This window comes from Panthera tigris, chromosome D3 (assembly GCF_018350195.1).
Source record: "Panthera tigris isolate Pti1 chromosome D3, P.tigris_Pti1_mat1.1, whole genome shotgun sequence".
NCBI lineage: Eukaryota > Metazoa > Chordata > Mammalia > Carnivora > Felidae > Panthera > Panthera tigris.
In genome coordinates this window covers 24,078,105-24,097,081 of record NC_056671.1, presented here as the reverse complement: position 1 = coordinate 24,097,081, position 18,977 = coordinate 24,078,105, and the positions used below count along the sequence as shown (strand labels likewise).

Below are 18,977 nucleotides of genomic sequence, written 5' to 3'. Positions count from 1 at the left end.
TCGAACTCACGAGCTGTGAGATCATGACTTGAGCCGAAGTCGGACGCTCAACCGACTGAGCCACCCAGGTGCCCTAGTATGCAGATTCTTGATCTCTGCTCTGGCCGCTTTTCTGCTTTGTGTTAGCTCTCAAGAGATGAGCTGACTCGAGTGGGGTCCCCAAACTTTGGGTACCTCAGCAATTACATGGGTAGGCTTTTTGTGGAGCAGAAGTGACACCACCATTGTATGGGAGAAGATACACGTGTATTCCTAAGAAAAACTTACAGTTTAACTTTTGGATTCTAACCTGATTTGGGTGTAAGTTCTCCTTAGTTCTGTGTTACAGCTACAACCTTGAGCTAACTGCACTTAAGACAAGCGGGAGGACACTTCCGTGTCATCGAACACTGACACGGCTGTTGGGAGCAACAGCTTTCAGCTTCGCTACGTAGATACCCAAAGTTTGCCACGTTCCTTAAAGCATGTTGTAAATTTTGCAGAAGGAGTGGTCCTGGATTTCCTTTGCTGATGGGAGAGACTGCTTTGGGTTTGAACCCAATTACCTGCTGTGGAAACGCGACTTTGCCTCCCTGGGTGTCTGTTTCTTCATCTGTAAAATGGAGCTAAGTCTCCCCTGGAGTTGTTGTGAGGGTTAGATGAGGTACTCACAGCACACAATTTGTGTTTAGTGACAGTGAGGCTGCTGATGAAGAAAATAGCCTACATCGTTTTATGTCGGTCCTCACCTATACCTAACGTGCTGTCGTTCTAAATTTTTATTCTAGAGTGGTAGCTTATCAAGTGGAAAGAATCCAAAGGTGCTAGTCATTGAGAAGAAATCGTAAAATGGGGTTGTGGTTGTTTTTAACACACTCAGTGTCTGACCACTTACCGTTATCTCTTCTCCCCAGGTGGGGGCCCAGGGGCTCCCCAGAGTGGCATTTAAGCGCTGTGCAAGAGGCTCAGGTTGCTTGTTCCTCCCTGGGCCCCGGTTCCCTCTTTCACCTGTTTCCCAGGAGGTACACTGTGCTGCTGCTTCGTCCGCTCACCCCTACACCCTGCAGCTAGATCATCATCTGTACCCTGAGCTCTGCTCTGTGGGACAGGCATGTGTGCGCACGCGCACACACGTACATGTGAACTGCAAGTTGTGTGTAGAGGAGGCTGTGTTTCTAGGCAAGCCTGTCTGTTGTTCCTGAGGCCACATGGCCTGCATACGGGCACCACTGCTCCGAAGGAAAGCGGGGTGGTTGATTGCTCCTCTGGATCCGGCCAGGGCACGTGGAATGTTGTGATATACTAAGGCTGTGCTCTGGGGGCCTAATTATGTGGGGCCTGTGGCAAGCACAAGTGACTTCAGCACTTGGTTTGATCCAGTGTGCAATTTTGCCAAAGCAAATACTTTATTAATCTTAACCCTCAAATTAGACACATTGACTTTTTCTAAAAATGGGAATGATAGGAGTGCATTGTAGGTTTTTTTTTTTTTTTTTTTTTTTTTTTACTTTCCCCCACCACCCTCTGCCAAGACTGGGCTGTGCATTCCTCTCCTTGAATGGAGAAGGTAGTTTTCATCTCTGTCTACCCCCTTCTCTCACATTCCTGAGACTGGGTGATGGAAAGATGATGCCCCTTCTCCTTCTGTGCAGGTGAGCTTTTCTCCTTGCTGTCTCTGAGGTTACACTTCTTTCTATGTCAAGGCCCAAGAGTCTTGGTCCTGAAAGGATCTGCTGTCCTGATGGAACTTTCCTAACTGGGGACTCTTCCCGGTTTCCTTAGGATTCTGATCCAGAATGCATGCAGGGAAATTGTTGGGTGACTTCCCGTAGTGACCTTGAGCGTGTCCGCAGAGGCTCAGCTGTAATTTCTCGTGTGGCACGCAAGGAAGGTAGCCTGGTGGGTAGATGGAGAGCTTCTTGCTCAGCACCCTCAAAGTGACTTGGGTGAAGGGCAGACTCATAGGGCAGCATGAACCTGGTATTAGAGAGTGAGCTCGCTCTTATCTAGTTCAAGTAGGAGAAAAAAAAACCCTCTAAATAAACAAGTGCTGTAACCTCACCTCAGAGAACGGTTCTGAGTTAGCGTCCTCTTTTCTCTGCACTCGGCCTCTGCCAACAGTCTGAGGGGACCTGGTGGGATTTACCAGCTTTGAAGTCCTAAGGTGCTATTTTAATACTTTTCTTTTACATTGCAGGTTTCGAGGCCGATTTAACTAGATTCTGGAGGGAGCTTTTCCTTTACACCATTCTTAAGAGCCCGGACAATCTTGAAAGAGTTAAACCCTAATTAGCTCATTCCTAAGGTATTTAATGCCCTTATTAAAACTCAACTGCTCGCTCACTTTTTTCTTTAGTGAATCAGATTTCTTGAGGAGCTGAGCCCTCACTCCTCAGATCACAGGCTCACATGTTGAAGCTGGCAGTGCTAGAGGCTAGTTCCTATCTGTGTGACAGCATTTTTAATTTAACAGGACCGCCTTTGATGTTCCCAAATATTTATAGGCAGCTTTAGATCATTTCAGTGTGTGCTTTCTTTTTCTTTTCTTTTCTTCTCTCTCTCTCTTTTTTTTTTTAACTAGAGCAAAAGTTCTTCCTCATGCAACAGCCTTCCTTTTATCCTGTTGGTTTATTTTTGTTTCCTTTGCAGCTTTGGCGAAGGCTCTTTGGCTGCATTCACACAAGGTTGACCCTTCCTTTAGCTTCTTTGGTAAAGGCCACCTCTCTGTATCATCCTGCCTGCTTGGGATTGCTCAAGACACTTCTGTTTGTCCCTTGACTTTCTAGAGGCTGAGTTTTTTTTCGGATTTGGCTCAGGAATCTGCTCTCTGGCTGACCTGAAAGCGTTCAGATCAGTGTGGAGATCCGGGCAATGTGTGTGGAGGTGTCTCTTTATGGATGACCAGGCTGTGATGTCCTCCTCTGCCTGCGCACGGTGACCAGGCCTCGGCAAGTTATGTTAGAATGTAACTTCAGCAGATAGTGCCGTAGCTGGGGCAGGAAACACAGATAGACAGTACTCTCTCCTGATCTTTGTAGGCTTGCTCCATTTGGCTCTGCTAGACTTGTTGGCTGAAAGTAATAGAGAATCATAGACTTCAGTCTCAGGGATGGGAAAAACAGAGCTGCGATGCAGATTTGTTAAACCATCAAGAAAAAGGAAAAGAAAACTTTGTACCAATCAAAACAAATGACAGAACAGAGGACGGTGGATTCTCTAGCCTGGACTCTGGGTAAACATTCTGCTTGTGAAACAATCCAAGTTATTGAACTCTGGGCTGTTGTTACTTACCTGGACCTGTCTGACAGAAGCCCGGAACTTTCCATGGCTGCCGCCATCATTGCTGGCTCTGTCTCCTATTACATGGAAGCCTGTTAGGGCTGAAGGTCACATAGATGGTTGGTGAAACATATGAGTGAATGAATACCATGTTAGACACTGTCCTTGGGGCTTTCCACTGTCTCACTAGATCTTCGAGAGGATTCTGAACAACAGAGGTTTTATTCCTCTTCTTTTTAAGTAAGGACTCCAAGGTGCAGAGAGGTCTTTTTTTTTTTTTTTTTTTTTAATGTTTATTTATTTTTGAGAGAGCGACAGAGCACAAGATGGGGAGGGGCAGAGAGACAGAATCTGAAGCAGGCTCCAGGCTCCAAGCTGTCAGCACAGAGCCTGATGTGGTACTCGAACTCACGAACCGCAAGATGATCTGAGCCAAAGTTGGATGCTTAACCGACTGGGCCACCCAGGCGTCCCTGCAGAGAGGTCTTAACACAGCTAGCGAATGGAGAGCTGACCTGGATCTCAAGAGTGTGTTTATAACCTCACTGTAAGGCAGTTTGAGGCTGGCAAATCCAATGGTGATCCGCTAACCTCTTACAGATAAGAAAACCTCTTGAAGCTAAAATCTGCAGTGTGTTGTGTTCTGAGAGTCAGAGCTGACCAGGCTGTCGCCATGCAAGGGACACAGGGATGGATAGCACATCCCTGGAGCCAGACAGGCCTGTGTTTGCATCCTGGCTCCGCCACTGCCTTGTGATCTTGGCCAGGTCACCCAACCTTCCTGAACCTGTTTGCTCATTTCTAACAAGGGACAGTATAGATTGTACCTCAAAGGATTGTGAGGATTAAGTGAGATAATATATGTAAGTTACACAGTAAATGTTCAATACATGTTAGCACTGGTGACTGTTGCTGCTATAGAATTGTCACCCTCGAGGACTTCACAGTCCTGCGGGAGAGACAGTCAGGTAAAGCAGCTATCAGATTGTCAGGTAAACCAGGTAAACTTGGCAGCTACAGCGGAGAGATGTGCTACTGCTTAGCAGGGGCCTAGGGCAGAGCCATTGGCTTGGGTTTTTACATTCTTTCACCCAGCAGATATGTCTTGAGTGCTTACTCCCGTGCTAGGCAGTCTTTGAGTCACACTGATTACTTCCCTACCCCCTCCCTGTCCCTTGGAGGAATTTGAGCTAAAATGTTAATTGCCACCTGGAGAAAGATTCCCTGAAGTCATTTTCACAAGAAACCCCAAGATGCAAAATGGCAGAGCCACACTTCATTTGATAGTTTATCTTGCATTGCTTTGTGCTATCCCTTCGACTATTATTTTAATCTTATCTGATTTTCCCCTAATTTTTCTGGTCTCTTGTACATGAGAGCTTTATGGTCCTTGAGAATGTACAGGCGACTTGCTGAGGGAGCAGGTGGTGATCCTTTTGTTCCCCACAGTGCCCAGATGGTGTCCGTGCCTTCTCATGGTCTGGTTCCATGGGGATTTGTTGATAAGATTTTGCTTTGATTTGGTTTTCCAGCCCAGCGCCATGTTCAGATTTGATTACAGACCCTGTTTTTTTTCTCTGCAGAATTTCATTGCTCTGTCATTGGCTGTCTTGAAACTTAAGTCCCATTCTCCACATCCCCCACCCCTTTGCAAACTGTGAGGATGGCTGTGTGGTAGAATTTTCTCCCTGTCCACAGTGTACGGTCCAGAATGGAGGTTAACACACTTTCACTTGTTGAACTGGTTGATGAAAGCCAGTGGGGCTGCTGTCCTTATATACTTATGAACCCAAATAAGCCTTTCTCTAAGGTAGATTTCAGGTCATTTCTGTGTCTTTTTTGTTGCATTCATGAGCTTTTGGTGGGAAGTGGGTGTTTTTTAAATACGCTTTTGATTTGAAACTAAGAGGTTGCTCTGACTACTTTTGGACCATGAAAATAATGTTAATTTTTTATTTATCTCTGCTTGAGGGCAGCACTAGAGTGGGTCATTTATATTCAGCTTTGGTACCCATGCTTTCTGTAAGTAGCATGTTTAACCTCACATTAAAAGTAGCTTATATTCAGCTAAAACAGCAACTGATTGAAAGGATAGTTCAGAAGAAGGGTAAACAAGAGAGAGAGAGAGAGAGAGAGAGAGAGAGAGAGAAAGAAGGCAGTATGCCATTTCACTTGGTTCCATAGAGTTAACTGAGAATTAATTGAAGCCCAGATTTCTTTCCAAAGAACCCCTGACAAGTTTCATATGTTTTGTTTTGTTTTTTAAATTTGTTTATTTACTTTGAAAGAGAGCGAGAGAGTGAGCTGGGGAGGGGCAGAGAGAGGGGGAAAGAGAGAGAGAATATCTCAAGCAGGCTTCACACTGCCAGTACAGAGCCCGACACGGGACTCTACCTCATGAACCGTGAGATCATGACCTGAGCCGAAATCCAAAGTTGTACACCTAACTGACAGAGTCAGCCATGCGCCCCATATGCTTATTTACCTTCTTGTGGGCATCTTGGTGGCATTCTTTTGTCCCTTGGTCCAGGGCGCACGCTGGCCATGCTGTGGATGAGGCAGTAGCACCTGGGAGCCCATCTCAAAGCAGTGTTGTGACCCATTAGTGTGCAAGTCTACTCTGGAGGGGATAAGTGGGCCATCACTAGCTAGCAAAATTTGGGCAGAAAGAAGTCCAAGACGGTTGAATAAGTACCACTGGGCCTGTATGTGGTGATGTTTGCATTTTCCAGCAATTCTTAAGGAGCATAAGTTTGCCCCAGGTCATATGGGATGTGTCTGCCCCGCCTCCCATCAGAACTAGGAATGGGAGCAAATCTGTTCCGCGTTCGTACTCTTTCCCCCAGCTTAGCTGGATTGCTGGATGCGCGGTCAGTTAGATGCAATTTGTTTTGCTCAAGACAGGGAAAGCCTGCATTGATAATACAGTGATAGGACCCGTGATTACAGTTTGGGGTTTTTAAATTGGCGATTAGATCTGTCTGGGCAGAGAGCAGAGATGAAGTTAATGGTCTAGTGCAGATCACTGGTTCCCAGGCAAGGACCTAGTGGCTCAGTTGGGCTTTTTAGGCACATTTGTCTGAAGAACACTGTTTGGTTTTGAACCACTTTCCAAAGCTCTGAAGCGCTTCCTGATCTTAAGTCTCTGTGGAAACTTGCCCTCTGGGAACGGACAGCGACCAGGAGCCAAGGACTCTAGGCACTGACCTGTCCTGGGGGCTTCCTGTTGGACAGCTTGTTAACTAACCCTACCACAGACCCTGCCCTGAGACCAGGATGGTTTTCGCTGTACTAATTTTCTCAGAAAACAGTCAAACTGAAATTTGCTCTTGCTGGGTATAGAACGATTATGCAAATCGGATCTGTGTGCTTAGGTTCCTAGAAATGTAGTTTAGCGAAAAGGAAAAGCACCTTCTTTTTAGCACATGTACTTCCTAATTTTCCCAATGATTTTGATGAAATTTGCATCTCCATTAGATTTTGGATCTGAAGGTACTGAGGGAACAAAGTGAAATAACTTCGTGCTTTGTCCTCCCCCGTGGATCTGAACCATCCCAAGCTGTTTTTTGTGGTTTGTCTTGGTCCTATATTCTCAGAATGAAGGCGAGGAAGTCTGCAGTAGGCTTTGGTTATTTAAAGGTGTGTCTGGCCAAGCTTAATGCCCTCTTTCCTGGAGCGTTTTGATGGATGTGGGGCATGACATTTTCTGGATAGTGTTCACAGAATCACGGCGGGCTTCTTCCTGATTATCTGTAGGGGTGGGCTCATGGGCGAGTGGGAAAGATGGAATGTATCCCTGAGATGGTGGCATTATAATGTGCGTGGGCTGAGGACCATGAGCCCACGGCTGAGGGAAAGCACCTAGAAATGCTGAGCAGATCCTGGGGGTGGGCCTCCACCTGGGTTTAAAGAAGGCTGGGCTGGAGTCACCCCTACCTACACTTGTTGGGGGGAAAGCTGCGACCCAGGCTGGGTTGGCATCCAATGGGGCTTTCTCTAGTAGATCTGGAGGTGGCCTACTGTGGAATGTGCTGTGGCAGCGGAAGGAGGAAGGCGAGGCCGAGCGAGGCCATGGCTGGGAGACAGGAGACCTGACCCGCTCCCCAATCTGACACTTAAATGGGAGCCAGCTAAACTGAGCCTCAGCCCCACATCTGTAAACTGGGTGTGGGGGCTGGGTGAGATTCCTGGAGGGAGGATATGTATGCTTAGGGGCTTCCTGCGGGGCAGGAACAGGAAGGGGGGAATCACTCAAACTGGAGAATCTGGGAGGGAAGCGAACTTCAGAGGCCAGTAGGCGATGGACTGGGGGAGGGGTCCTGCATGCCAGCAAAAGGTGTTTGCCTTTTATTATAGAGACCAGGGGATCTTACAGCCACTCGTGGTAGATGATGTCCATGTGTAGGGCCAGATTTTTGATGACATGACCTCCCTGGCCTCGAGTTCTCCAGCAGCATGGTTTGTAATCACAGCAGCCTGGGGCTCAGTCAGGGGCTGTGCTTTCCTACCCCCGAGAGCAGTCTGGAATGTAAGGGAGTAAGTAACAAGTTCTAGTGACAACCTTGAATTCATTTTATTAAAGATAAATAAATTACATGCCAACTTTGGCCTTTAACTGTTATTAGTAACAAATTGCTCTCCACCCATACACTCAACCTTTCATGACACCTTGGGGAAATCTGCTGTTGTGGCCGCCCCCCTCCCCCCCACCCCCCAGGGTTTTTTTATATACCACGAGTGTGTAGAAACTTCTGGGGAGCGATTCATCAGCTGCTTTTCAGGTTCTGCCCATAACCCATAACTGAAGTTGGGACTCTATCTGTTGACAGTCCTGGGTTTCAGAAGAGAGATTTCAAGGTCCGTCAGGATTAGGCAATAGAGTGACTGGCTGGTTTGGACATTTTTCTGGTTATTGACAGGCCTTACTGTGGCTTCTCCCAGATGAATGAGGAATATATTTTCCTAAATCCAGCCATTGAGCCAAATGAGCCACACTGGGATAAACTCTGTTTGTTTACAAATTATGTAAGAGAAGTGCCTGGCCATTAAATTCTTCTGGGCCAGAATTCTTACCCCTCTTCAAAGTTGTAATCAAACTAAACAAACACTTTCCACAGGAACTAACTCCCTCCCGAGAAACAGGAGCAGATGCTCCTGGGAGGCCTTTAGCAACTTTGGAATGTTTAATGTAGAAATATGTAACCAAGGTGAAGTTGTTCCAGAAATGTTGCTTGCTCTAGCCAGGACCAAAGCACTAGTCAGCTTTTTTTTATTTAGGGCAAGAGGTGCAAAATGAACTGGGCCAGGCGGAATTTTCTCTAGAATGTTTAATTTTGTTTTCATCTTCCCCTCCCTCTCCTAGTTTCAGCCCCTTGTGACCTTTATTCCTTTCTGCTTAAGTAACTTTTTTTATGTTTTTTTTTTTTTTTTTTTAAAGGCTTGATCCTTATCTCTTAGCTGTGCTGGATTACATCTGGGGATCAAGGAGCTCTCCTCTCAACCAAAGCACTCAGTTATTGCTTCTCTGTCTCTAGGAAAGATGTCAGGTGCAGAGCAAACACTCCAGGGGAGAGAGGCTGAGGCTGCGTTGCCTTTGTTGTTGTTCCAGTAAGACAGTTCTTTTGGGATTGACAAAGATGGTCTAGGCTCCCAGACACAGTTTTCCAGCTCTTGCTGATTTGGGTCTTTACTGGGTGGCTTGTTTTATTTTGGCTTAGGAATGTTGTGAATTTTTAGGACCTTGGGTGCACTTGTATTAGAATAGAGGTACACTTTCTAAGGCCAAATGTAGATTTCTGTGGATTATGCCTCAAGATGAGCTTTTCTCAAGGTGTCTTCTGAAGAACTCCAGCCCTGCAGAATGCTTTGGAAAGGGTTCTGTGGTGAGCTGACTTTGAGAATGCTGTTTATCATCATTCCCTCTTGGAGATTTAGATGGCACAGTAGTGAATTAATGACTCTGAGAAATCCTGCTGAAAAGGAGTCTAAATGAACTCTATTCAACCTGGCATTTCCCAAATATACTTGATCACTGGACTCCTTTTCTCAAATACCTGCTAGCTCCACTCTAGTAGCTAGCTGCTATTAAGTTGGGTAGGGTCTGTGCATGGCCAGTTGGTATCCCATTGAATTGCATTCATGGAAAGCTAAGAGTGTTAATTTATCGCTTCCCACGGGCCCCTGGGATATGGTCATCACCACCATGGCCTGAATGCCTTTCACCCGTGATAGGACTTGTTTCTTCCATTTCAGCTCTGTAGGCTTGTAGTCTTCTCTGTACTTGGGTGAAGGGATGGGGAGCTGTATAGTATGATAGTATAAAAGAACCAAGAAACAGTGCTTCTTTTTGAGGAATTTAGTTGCTGGGACGGGGTGATCCATGGAGTTGAGCAGAAATACCCTCCAAGTGGGTGTGACACTAGAGCAAGCCCGGCACCAGCCCCAAGCAGCCTGTCCTTTAGCGATGGAGAAGGCATGCCTTTGTTGCGATTTAGCAAGCTATGGGGACCTGGCAAGGGGTGGGAAGATAAGATAGAGGAGTGTCCTGGCAGTTGGGAAGCCCTAAATGACTTTTCATTAGACTTGCTCTTGTTTTTAACACATGTTCACAGGCAACAATCTCTTCTGCTTCCCCCCACGCCCCCCCCCCCCCCCCCCCCCCCCCCCCCCCCCGCCCCGAGTTGGAAGAATGCTCTTGGCTGATCTGCCAGCCTTGTCAGTATCCGGGGTTTGGGGATGGCTGTCCTCCCCGACTCTGACTCTTAGGCTGTGGGTTCGGCTGCTGGGTTTGGGGTGCCTTCTGCCTTGGAGGTGCTGGGCTGAGTTGAATGGTTGTGCATTTTTCAGGTTTGTCTACCTTGGTTAATGCACAAAAGATTAAATATGTTCTTCAGGCTCTAGTTGCCTGTAGGAAGAATGTGACTTGAGCAGGGCTGAGATAGTACCCCTGTGAGGTGCCTTATAAGGGGAGACTCCGAGATGAGGGGCTTAAATTCTCTTTCAACTGTGTGTCATATTTCATAGTGTTGACTTAGGGCTTTCTTTCTCTTTTTCTTTTTCCTTTTTTCCTTTCCTTTCCTTTCCTTTCCTTTCCTTTCCTTTCCTTTCCTTTCCTTTTTCCTTTCCTTTCCTTTCCTTTTTCCTTTCCTTTTTCCTTTCCTTTTTCCTTTCCTTTTTCCTTTCCTTTTTCCTTTCCCTTTTCCTTTCCTTTTTCCTTTCCTTTTTCCTTTCCTTTTTCCTTTCCTTTCCTTTCCTTTCCTTTCCTTTCCTTTCCTTTCCTTTCCTTTCCTTTCCTTTCCTTTCCTTTCCTTTCCTTTCCTCGTTTCTTTAACTTTTTAAATTGGGGTTGACCTACCTGATGGATTTTGTCAGCAGCTAAGCCCTTCCCAGCCTGGGGCTTGCCTCTGTAGCTTTTGATGAGACCCCAGGCTCTGCTGTTGCATTAAGGGTGGGGCTCTGCTTAGCCCAATCCCTCCTACCCTTGCCTCTTTTTGCAGGGCTCTGATTGTCAGAAACTTTTTCCTTACACTGAATCAGACTTCTGCTCCTTGGTTCCGGTTCTGCCTTCTAGAGAGTATTTGTGTCCTAGGGCCGCCAGAACAGAGTACCACAGACTGGCTGGCTTAAACAACAGAAATTTATTTTTTCACCGTTCTGGACACTACAGGTCTGAGATCAGGGTATCAGCAGAGTTGGTTTATTCTGAGGCCTCTCTCTTTGGCTTGTAGATGGCCATCTTCTCCGTGTGTCTTTGTGTGATCTCTTTGTAACTGTCTGTGTTCAGATTGTCTCTTCTTATAAGGATACATGCCATATTGGATTAATGACCTGATTTAACTTAATCACCTCCTTAAAGACCCTATCTCCAGATAGGCACACTCTGAGATCCTGGGAGCTAGGACTTCAACATATGAATTCTGGGGTGACATATCTCAGTCCATAACATAGAGCCACCTAAGACACAATGGCCCTTTAGATCCTTGAAGGTGGTTATCCTCCAACAACCCCATCTACCAGGGAAAAACCAATACAATTTGTTTTCTGCTTGCCAGGGACCCTTAGTTCTCTGTCTTCACCATATGAGGTGATTTTGGGGTCCCTTGTCATCTTGGAGTCTTTTGGACTCGCTTCAGGTAAAGACAGACCAAGGAGAGTATCTGGACTGCTTACAGTATTCCCAGATAGAATTCATTCTAGCAACTGGTTTTGATGATTTTCTGAAATATTTAAAAGGCTAAAAATAGTCCTGTAAAGTTTTAGTAGCAACTTTAATAAATTCATCTTTAATTGTGACCGTTGACACATGCACATGGGCGCTTGTACGTGAACATGAACACGCACATGCAACCCTCCCCCTCACCCCCATGAAAGCAGTGCTAACCATAAGTCTTTTCTGACTCAGGCATTTCTGTTTAGAGTTAAGTGCCCAGGGTCTAAATTTATTTACCACTCTTTGCCCTTCCTCCGACTTCCCCAGTTTTAGGAAAGCCAGCGGGGATAGTTATTTCAAAAGAACAAATGAATGTAGAGATGTATTTATTCTTTTGAAGTGTAATTACCGTCTGGAGAGCCTAGAAGTAACTCAGTCACTTGAATATAATTCCTTTTAGGTACTCACTCTTTATGTCAAGCTGTAGTGTAATTAGATTTAAAATTATAAGGCACCCTCTTCACTTTTGGCAATTGTTTTCCATTTTACTGTCCATCTCCCCTGCTAGAAATTGTCGAAAAGGCTTATCTGTTTTGTTCTTTGTATTTTCAGCACTTAGGAGAGCAAAGTTAAAAAAAATGTTTGTTGAGTGAGTAAATGAGTCCTCCAAGTTGTCTGGTGCCTAATCAGGAAGGTCCTGTTGTGTCTCAGAGACATCAATGTGGCAGACATGACAACTTGGGGTGTGGGGGTGACTCTGGCCACTTTTCCCTTTTGCTGCTTAATTGTGGAACTTCCCGTGAAGGGACCCTCAGTGCTGTTCACTTTTCTGCTGAATTGTGGTGTGTAAATCCTGACTGATAGTTTTGACAGACTTTCTCCTCTCCAGATAGCATGTGACACTCTTGGTGTTCCTTTGAAGATGGTTTGACCACACCAGCCAGGATTTCCAAATCGTGGCCCCAAGATGGCCAGAGCTCTGGCCCCACACAGCTGTTAGGTCCCCTCTGTTCTGGAGACCCAACAACATTCAAAACACCAACTATTTATAGCATACTTTTCAGTGTCCGTAAATTTTAAGATGCTTTTGTTAGTGGGATGGGGCAAGCACCCTCCTGCCTGCCACCCTCTCATTGCCCCAAAGCTTGTAGTCAGGTGGCAGGAGCTGAGCCCCACCTGAGTGTTTCTGGGGCCTCACCCACCTGAGGCCTGTTGGGATGCCACAGGGTTTCTGGTAGAGTCTGTGGAGGACTCTAATAGAGTCCTTTGAGGTGGAGTGGCCGGGGATTTAAAAAAACAAAAAACCCCGAAGACACCAAGGTATGTGTGCTCTGGAGAAGCCCATGCTGATCTGCCAGCCCTCCAGGTGGCTGTGCTTTCAGTGGTCTATGCAGGGACATTTGTTAAGTTAAAATCACTGGTGAGCAGGGGAGTGTCCTGTGCAACGTTCGTTTACTCTTACCTGGACAGATCCCTCAGATTTCGGCAAGGTCATTGAAGACTGTTGAATCTGAATTTGGGATATAATTAATCTCAGTAGAGCGAAGGCTCTTAGGGGTATGTAGAAGCTCATAAAAAGCCCTGATACAGTCCCAGGTCTTCATATTCTCAGCTGCCCCTTGGGGAAGATTTCCTTGTGTGCCATGCAGGGTGCATGGGAGGGGAGCCCCCTCCGCAGGGCACTGTTTAGAAAGGGCTCTGTTGCTAGAATGCTCCCCCTCAGCCGATTAGCCTGAAGTAGTTGGACTTCTGGGGGCAGATTTTGTTGTGCTAGCCTTGGGCCCTTCAGTTCCTTGCTTGGTTCAGGGAGGGACCGCCGAGAAAGAGGCCTGTTCTGTTAGCTGGAGTTTCCATTGAAGTGCTAACTGCTGGATCCTTTGAACCTCCAGCCTGGGAGGGTATTTATAACTAGCTGTTTGCGTGCCTAGAGGAACGGAGGCCCTGCCTTTCTGTAGTGGTTGAAGAGCCGTGCCCTTGGTGTGGGCTGAAAGGGCAGGCCTGGCTGAGTGTGGGGACTCACGCTCAGCTCCCCACGACCTTGTTCTCCTCCCTCCTCCCCTGTGAGGCCAGCGGCCCTTTCAGGGTTAACGTCTCTGCTTTGGAAGCAGCTGGCCAGTTTACACTCCTCCCTGGGCTGTACAAAAATACTTCCTTTGAAGTGTGGGGAGAAGCGGTGAAGGGTAAAACCTGGTGAAGAAGGAAACCTGGAGTGGGGCTCGAATGTGCTTCTTTTGCAGGGAGTTTGCTCTGTGATTAAGCCCCCTGGCCTTCTGTGTAACCCCCTGGGCTAATTGGTCCTCCTCACATATTTCACAGCGTCCAGCCTGCCTCATAGTTGGCTTTCTCCACATATGTGTGTGTTTAAAGTCTCCACGAAAGGAGCATTTCTCAGCAAGGGGAAGGGAATGCAGCGGCCCATCCTGGCAGCAGGAACCCCTCTGACCATGCTGTTCCCTGGGGCTGCTCCGGTGGGGGTGGTATCCCCTGTACCCGTGAAGGTGAAGTGTTTGTACTTGGTCCTAAGGCGGCCAGCCCTGCTTCTTGCCCCCTGCTGGCTTACGAAAGCTGCCACCAATCTCATCTCTGATTCCAGATTGGAGCTCAGCAGCCCAGAGGACTATTGGGCTTTCCATTCGGAAGTTCTGAGTTCTGACACTTGGGACTTGCCTAGACCCAGTGTGATGCTTTGACTTCTCTTAACCTCGGTTCCCTGGTAAAGTGGGACTGGCTGTTCCTGCCACACTTCTGTTGTCAGGATTGGTGGAAGTAAAGGGTTGGGGGCATCTTGAGAGAGGGCAAGGCATTTCTCTAATGTAGGGCTTGCTGTTGAGCAGAAATGGCATTTGGGATAAAGGGGCCAAAGAGAAGAATGCCAGAGCAGAAATGAGACGGAACAAAGCTTGAATGTCTTCTTAATCCTTGAGTATTTGCAGCCGAGGAGGGGTCGGGGTGAGATGGGAGGAGAGGCAGCTGTTATATTCTGGCGAAGAATGCCAACCTGTTTCTCCCCACAGATGGGGCCACACAAGTTCTTTCTGAACTGAGTTTTCCAGTCCCTCTTTGCTCGGGAAATGGCCTTATCATACGGATTTCTTAACATCTTATTACACTACTCCCTAGCTCCCTTAGACAAGGAGCGAGGGCCATAGATTTAAAATATCCCATGGTTGGGGCATTTGGGTGGCTCAGTCGGTTAAGCTGCCAACTCTTGATTTAGTCTCTCAGGTCATGATCTCATGGTTTGTGAGATCGAGCCCCGTGTCCTGTTTGGGATTATCTCTCTCCCCTTCTCTCTGCCCCTCCCCTACTCGTTCTGTCTCCCTCTCTCTCTAAAATAAAAGTCAACTTTATAAAAAAAAAATCATATGGTTAAGGTTTACTGCTGACATGTGCCAGGCATTACGTTAATCACCCAACATGAGTGATCTCATTTATTCCTCATAACAGCCCTATGCTGTTAAGTGCCATTGTCCCCATTTTATATATGAGGAAACTGAGGCTTGAAGAAGTGGAATGACTTACCCAGGGTCTCACTACTTGCTGATACAGGTGTGGAAGTACCGACCCAGTCAAGCTGATTTTAGACCCTTTACCCTTTAGCGCTATAAGTTACAGTAAGTGATGGAGGATGACATTTAATTCTGTGCCTCAAACCTGGTAGGAAACTGTTTTTAGGGCAAGAAGTGGAACACTGACCACTGTTCATTCTGACAGTGTGTTCATGAGTTGACTCTTCCTGATCAATTATATTTGAATAAACATAAATCCTTTTTGCCTTGCAGACCAGGAACTTTCCTAATTTTGAGTTCTCTGTGCTGTCTTTATAACATAAATGCTTTTTCTCTCTCACTGGAAAGGAGGGAAGATGGTTGCAGAGCTCTGTAATCATGGCTTTCTCACAGTTGAAGATCTTGGTGTTGGGGATCGACAGGTAGCCTGCACCTCTAGGAATCCTTAGTTGTAGGCTTTAGTCTTTCCCCGGGCTGGATCCAGACTTGGCACGTACTTCAAGGGACTTGACATTCCCATCCTTGACCTTCCTCAGCTGGGGAGGGGGAGGGAGGGAGCTGGGAAAGCCCCTGTGATTTGCCCCCAGTTGCACATGGGCCAGATCCAGGGCCAGGCCGGCAGTCCACTGGCTACATGCCTCTCCTTTTCACCTGAATTTAAAACAGGAGGGTAGATGAAAGGGATAGAAATGACAAGTCAGAGGAGTAGGAGGGTTCTCATTTGCAAACAGTTTCTTTTGATCTTCACCCCTTTGTTTAAACACACACACACACACACACACACGCACGCGCGCGCGCGCACACACACACACACACACACCAAAAAAACCACAACTGGTAGCCTGAGCACATGGTTTGCTCTAGTTCATCAAGGGGCGGTCATTTCTCTTTTAGCAGGAAGCCCCCCACCCCCACTCCAGTGATCTGGTTCACTCAGGGCCCCACACCCTCTCTCCCATTTTGCTGCTCGGATGCCAGATGTCACGCTCCTCTTCACAAATCTGTAGGAACTCTTGTTTTTTTTTTTTTTTTTTTTTCTTTTCTTTATAAGGTAGAGTCTAAACCCTGTATGTATGTATGTATGTATGTATGTATGTAGGTATGTTTTTTATTTATATTCTGTTTTCTACTACCCTAATATTCTATAGCCCTTGGCATTTTGCTCCCAGTCTGTCTTTGCAATTTGGTGTCCTACTATAGAACCCCTCACTTCCAGTCACATGGCTTCTTCAAACAGGCTTTGGCCTTTATTTGCATCTTTGCCTACATTCTGCCCATCTTTCAGGGCTGCTGCCTCCAGGAAGCCCTTCTGGTCTGATGCGGTGCATAATCATCTCTGCTGCCTCTGAACTTGAAGCAGCCTGGTCTGGTCACTCCCTTGGCTCTCATAATATGTTTTATTTATTTATTTTTGTCCTTTCATTTTTAGATGTATCTGTCTCCTCACTAGATTAGGAGCCTCCTGAGGTCAGAAGCATGCCTTCTGACCTGCTTTTGGTATCTCACCAGCACTGTGTAGGGCCCAAGTTGGATGCTATACAAAACATCTGGGACTGAAATCCTACCATCTTTCTGTTAATTGGAATGAAAGACTTGGTAAATGAGTTTGCAAAAATAAAATGATGAATAGAGAGGTTTTTATAGGGTTTGTTTGAAAGTATTAATGTACTTTCAAATCAGGAGTTGAATGAACCAGTTTGTGTACACTTAGAAGAAACTTTTTTTTAATGTTTATTTATTTTTGAGAGAGAGAGAGAGAGACCGAGAGACAGAGCATGAGTGAGGGAGGGGCAGAGAAAGAGGGAGACACAGAATCTGAAACAGGCTCCAGGCTCTAAGCTGTCAGCACAGAGCCTGACGAGGGGCTCGAACTCATGGACTGTGAGATCATGACCTGAGCTGAAGTCGGACGCCCAACTGACTGAGCCACCCAGGCGCCCCTATAGTGAGGATTTCTGACCCAGACCCCCTTTAATGTGAAAGCTAACAAATACACGCATTTTAAACCTGTTGTTGATATTTTGTTCTCTAGTTAGCTGCTCTTTCTTTTCAGGTTCTTATTTTAGTATTTTTAAAACTTGTCCCAACTCATTTCTTGCATCTCTCTTCACAATGTTACAACTATGTTCTTCTCTTAAGAACATCTCTCATCTTGGGGTGCCTGGGTGGCTCAGTCTGTTGAGCATTCGACTTTGGCTCAGGTCATGATATCGCGGTTTGGGAGTTCAAGCCCCGCATCAGGCTCTGTGCTGACAGCTCAGAGCCTGGAGCCTGCTTTGGATTCTGTTTCTCGCCTTCTTCCTGTCTCTCCCCTGCTCACGCTCTGTCCCTCTCTGTCTCAAAAATAAATAAAAAACATTAAAAATAATAATAATAAAAAACATCTCTCATCTTTTGAGCTATTCTCATATATATTTTGTTTCCTTGATCCCTTTCATGGTTTGTGGTCTTACCCTCAACTCTGAGGGGTTCAGGTAGGTTGATGGTCTTCACTGGAATTTTCAGTTTGACACCCCACCCCCCCACCCCCCAAAGGTGGATCCACCTGCAGGGAAGGATTTATTTTCCCCTCTCCACCCTCTCCTAGCCCTTTCCTCTGCCTTCTGGCCTTGAACACACCTCACAGTCCTGGACCATGTCCCTTTCCCAGTTAACTCTTTTGTGCCCAACCTGTGTGTGGCTTGCTCAGCTGCCCTTGGGTGGAATCATGGTTGTGTCTCCCTATACTATTTCCTCCTTGGCTTTTGTTTTTTTTTTTCCCTCCCATTTCTTACTCTCTGGTTAAGTGTGTGGCAGAAAGAGCTGGTGACATCGCCAGGTCATCATTAGGAGCTCTCTGTTTTTAAAACATGGGGATAGGCAACTTACCCAAGGCCATGGGGCCAGTATGGAGCAAAATTTGCCTTGTGAAGCAGGGGTGTGCCATGACCCATTATGGCTCCACACGGTGGCATTGGGAGTCCAGCGGCTGGTCATGTGCCCATGGCTCTCTGAGGAATGAGTTGTCCAAATGGAACAACCTGGAATGCTTACCCTAGCAGCCATTTCTAATCTGATTTCTGAGAGTAACAGATTTTGAGGGTGGGTTTGCTATTTCCTCCAGGTTCTGCTGTGTTTATTTTTCTGGAGAGATGGACTCTGTAATATTTATCTATCTGTTAACGGGGTCTGAGGCCCTGAAACAGGTGAAGAGCCCCTGATAGGGCTAACACTTGATGCCCCTGGCCTCGCAGGGATTGCACTGAGAAGCTGGCTCTGTGGGCCACATGCTGTCCTGGCAGCTCCAGTGACTGCCTTGGGGGCACAGTAGGAAAGTGAATGTGACCTACCTTCATCCCATCCAGTGCCAAACTGCTTTTTTTCCTTCCTAAATGAAAAATCTATGAAGAATAACCTTTAAAAATAGCAAAGGGTTAGTTTCAAGTTCTTATAGAAAGTGTTACCTGTGTTCACAAGTAGACAGAACCACATCCACACTGTACCCCTGTAGTCACTGTCCCCCGGTCTCCATCACTTACTTTATTTTTATTTTATTTTTTTAATATGAAATTTATTGGCACATTGGTTTCCATACAACACCCAGTGCTCATCCCAACTCACTTTAAAAGTTGTCAACCTGCCGGCCGGTCTTGTTTCATTTGCACCGTACCCCCACCGTGTTATTTTGAAGCAGAAGCACCCATATCATTTTTTCCTGTGAATATTTCAGTATCTTTAAGAGATTCATTTTCAAAACGTAATTTCAAGGCTATTTCCACAGCGGTTAATGTTAAGTTGGTGGTGTCCCCTCCAAAGGGACAGCTCCCCCTCCCCCCACAACATAAGGGACCCACTGTGCATTTGGGTGTCCCAGCACTGGTAGCCTGGTTTGAGGATTGGGTCCTGGTGGAGCTGGAGCTGGTGGGCGACCGAATGGGCTCCGGCCGGGCGATCCAGTCGTGGATGGTGGATCCCCGCGTGGGCGCCGCGATGGTTTCGGCTTTGCCCCAGGCGGGAACCGCAGGATCAAAGGGCGCCGCGCACTCGGCGCTTCAAAGCCTCCGGAGCCGCCCGGATTGATG

The 18,977-nt window shown here is 46.7% G+C and overlaps 1 protein-coding gene across 2 annotated transcripts in view; it reads left to right on the top strand.

The window, feature by feature from the left end:
- ZNRF3 (zinc and ring finger 3) overlaps positions 1 to 18,977 on the top strand; it is a 152,719-nt gene that overhangs the window by 15,460 nt on the left and 118,282 nt on the right. The window contains exon 2 of one of the 2 annotated variants that reach the window (XM_042963072.1): positions 2,177 to 2,284. The exons of the other annotated variant lie outside the window; for it this stretch is intronic. The gene's annotated coding sequence lies outside the window, so the exon portion shown is untranslated. The remainder of the gene's footprint in view (positions 1 to 2,176; positions 2,285 to 18,977) is intronic. 2 annotated transcript variants of the gene reach the window in all.